This window comes from Saccopteryx bilineata, chromosome 5 (genome assembly GCF_036850765.1).
Source record: "Saccopteryx bilineata isolate mSacBil1 chromosome 5, mSacBil1_pri_phased_curated, whole genome shotgun sequence".
In the NCBI taxonomy this organism is placed as follows: Eukaryota; Metazoa; Chordata; class Mammalia; order Chiroptera; family Emballonuridae; genus Saccopteryx; species Saccopteryx bilineata.
The window spans coordinates 3660977-3664977 of record NC_089494.1 but is presented as its reverse complement, the minus strand read 5'-3'; positions in this window follow the sequence as shown (position 1 = coordinate 3664977).

Here is a 4001-nt window from a genome sequence, read left to right as displayed (position 1 = left end):
CTCTCTCTCACACCGTCCACATACCCGGTGTCCATTACCCGTCCACCTGTCCGTCTGATGTATTGTCCTCTGTTATGTGGAGACAACGTGGCACCCTAAAACGGAGCAACACGGAGGGGATTCACTTACTACCTCTGTCTCTAAGTTCTGGGTGACCTTGGGCAAGTGACCTAACTTCTCAGAGCCTCCGTGTTCTCATCCCTAAAATGGGATGATTATTCCTCTTGCCGAATTGTGAGGACTCTACTGTTGTATGTAACCAAGCGCAAGGCCCGGTACCTCCCCAGGCTGAATGAGTGACATGTGTACGTATCCATCCCGTTATAATCACGCATGCTCGTTCCAAGGTGCGTCTGATTGCCTCATGCACGTCCGTGTCCCGCATCCCTGCAGCAGGTAAGCTCTGAGCAGCAGATTCGAGTAGGATTCATGAAGGAAACAGTCATTAAAATCTGATCATTCTTGTTTTCCGCTTAATGTCGCTTTCAGGAGCCATCTGGGAACAATTTATCAAAGGCCGTCACCGTGCATTCAAGATGGCGGCTGCTCCAGACTCTGTTCCCGCAGCACGTGACGCGGAGACGGATCGTGCCGTCAGCACGCCGGGCGGCCCCACGGTTTCGGTTTACAGAGAAGCGTTTCATCACCTTCAAGGTTCCCTCTCGTCTTCCAGGGTCCCGTCAGAAGAGCAAATGCTGGTTTCTGACATGTTGTGCAGGAGAAAGCAGACGGTTTCTGACGTGTGGTGCAGGACACGTTAAAAGCAGAGACAGACCCAGGACGCGCTACTCCATGTTCAGTTCAGGGTGAGGTCGGCCAAGAAAGGCATCTTCTCTTTTTTTGTGTGTGTGACAGGGACAGAGAGAGACAGAGAGAGGGACAGATAGGGACAGACAGGAAAGGAGACAGATGAGAAGCATCAATTCTTCATTGCGGCACCTTAGTTGTTCATCGATTGCTCTCTCATATGTGCCTTGACTGGGGGGCTACAGCAGACCAAGTGACCCCTTGCTCAATCCACTGACCTTGGGCTCAGCTGGTGAGCCTGCACTAAAAATGGTGACCTCGAGGTCTCAAACCTGGGTCCTCTGCATCCTATTCAGATGCACTATCCGTCGCGCTACCGCCTGGTCAGGCGAAAGACATCTTCTCTTTAGTTGAGCTTTGCGGGGATCCCTGGGACCCCTAAGAATGCTGCAGCCCTGTCCTAGGGAAGGAGAAATGTTGCCACAGAACTCTGACCAGCTGTTAGGAGAGGACCTCCCCAGGTGGCTGGGCTCCTGGTGAGCTGGGGGCTGTCCTTGCTGCCCCGTGCGGCCAGCAGCAGGGTGGGGGTGGTGGATGTAGGACAGTAGGCCCAGGCCGTTGGATTTGGGTGTGTGGCCAGGATAGACCGAACTGCTGTTGGCCACGTGCCTGGGGTTCACGCGAAGGAGGCTGTTTCTCAGCCCTGAACTAGAATTTAAGTAAGAATAAAAAGGAAGTTATCACCCTGCCCTTATGGCTCAGTGGGAGAGGGTTGGTCCAGCCTGTGGATGTCCCAGGTTCTATTCTCGGTCAGGGCACACAGGAGAAGCGAGCATCTTCTTTTCCACTCCTCTTTCCCCTCTCTCCTCCTCCCCTTCTGCAGCCATGGCTCAATTGAAGTGAGTTGGCCCCAGGTGCTGAGAACGGCTCCATGACCTCTGCCTCAGGTGCTAAGAATAGCTTGGTTGCTGAGCAATGGAGCAACCGCCCCAGATGAGCAGAGCATCTCTCCATAGGGGGCTGGCCAGGTACATCCTGGTTGGAGTGCATGCAGGAGTCTGTCTCTGCCTTCCCTAAACTCAATTTTAAAAAAAGGAAAAGAAAAATGAAGGAAGTTATCAAGGTTAAAAATCTGGATAAAAAGGGGAAGAGTTTTGGGGGACAGGAACCCAGAGAAGGAAACTAACAAGGACTTTCTATTACGATTTAATGCACCTTGAGAGGAAGGCTCCGCACCCCGTGTTCCCCACGTGATGCCAGGGCCCGAGCAGTGTAGGACCTTGCTCCAGGATTCCTGCTGACCAGTCTCAGGGGGGTGTGACCCTCGGTCACCTGGGCTCACGCTGGGCGTCCTGGCGTGGCCTCGGGGCCTCGCCTCCTCCCTGTTGGCACTTCATCTGCCTCTTTGTGCCCGGGCCCCCTGGGCCGCTGTCCCCTCTGAGGGTGTCCTGGAGAGCAGGCTGGTTCCGTTCCCCATGAGCTTGGCTCACAGCCCTGAACCCAGTCAGGGCAAGCGAGGGATGGCGGAGTGGCCATGCAGGGGTGAATGAGGGACGGGAGGCGCCCCGTCCGATGCCCCCTCGGGCCTGCGTCGCTTGGCCTAGTTCAGCACTGAGTGTTGGCATGTTGTCCACCTGAAGGACGTTGTGTTTCCTGTCTTCTCTGCTCCTTTTCCTGTCCCCTCCCGTCCCACCCACCCGCCTGTCCTGGAATCTCCTGTCAACTCATCCTCATCAATAAGCGGTGACGTCCAGAGTCACGGGGAATGACCACTTCTCTGCGTTCCTGTCCAGCGCCTGATGCTGTGACCTTTGGCCCCTATGCCCCAGCGCGAGGACGAACAGGTGTCCAGATCCTGTGACCTTCCTGTCGTTTGGGAAAGAGGAGGCCATTGTGAGCGGCTTCCTTCCCCGTCACTTCCGTGAGTCCCACTTGGGACCTGAGGGTCAGGGGACCGAGGGGGCAGGTTGGCCAGACCCCCGGCCTGTGTCCTGAGGGAGGCGTCCGGGAAGGGAGCACCTATGATTCATTGTCCAGGTTGGAGAAGAGCTAAGCGCCGAGGGAAAGCAGGACCCCGAGGGCGGGAGGAAGCCAGGCTGGAGACGGGGGTGGGGGGGGGTGGAGGGGTGGGGGGGGCGGGGGGTGATGGTGGCGGAAGGCACAGCTGTAGCTGGATGATTCCAAGAGAGTTTGTCATGCGCACGACCTGGGCTGGGAGCCCTGCCTCAGTCCCCCCCCCCCCCCCCACCCACATACTCTGCCCACACCGCAGCTCCGTGGGGCGGTGGGATCGCAGACGGCAGGGTGGGGCAGGGTGGGCGGTGCGTTTGCACCTCACTCAGCCTCAAACAGGCTGTACACACTGCTCCGCGGGTGGTTAGCGCCTGAATCCCAGACCAAGTCCCGGTCCTGCCGCCGGCCCCCGGGAGCTGTGCCCCCAGAGCTGCAGACCCTGAGCAGGCCTGGCAGGGGCTTTGCCTTTGGTCGGAAACTCAGAGCAGGGGGTCCAGTTTCGTTAAATATCCACATTTATACACAGATGCACTTGTGTGTGCGTGGACCTGCTCACAGAACACAGTCTAGGTCTAGGAAACAATAAAGTAATCAACCACCAAGTTAAAAGTTATTCCATTGGGGGGAAGGTTTTTTTGTTTGTTTGTTTGTTTGTTTTGCTTTATTTTGCATTTAAAAAGTTTATATTATATATCAATAAAAAAAGCGCATACTATGGTAAAAAACAAACAAACAAACATTAGAAATGGGATTCTAGTTTGGAAAACATTCTCTGTGTGCTTAAACAAGTTCTCAGGGTGCCGTGCGCCATGACTGGGCTCAGGCATCAAACACCCTGAGTTCATTCCAAGCCTGCCTCTCCCCCCTTGACTGTGTCCACCTGTGCGTGAGCTTTAATTTCCCAGTGCCCTGTTTCCCTAACCGAAGCGTGGAAACAATAATAGCAAATCTCTCGGACAATAGTTTCTGTAACAGTCTGGAAGTTGGTGTATAAACTTCGGCATTGAATACTGCTGGTTAACACAGTGGTAACTCATTAGGTTCTAAACGTTAGACTTTTCAGCCACTGAGAACACCTCTACATCATTAGTGCGAACACTAACGGAGGAGAGTGGGGGGCCCCTGTGGGGGTGCTCAAGGACATCTGACTTCTTCCGGGGAAAGAACAAAGGGTAAAGTCCTTATGGAAAAGGAGGCCATTGCTTCAGTGAGATTAGAATCCGTAACATCAGCAACCGCTG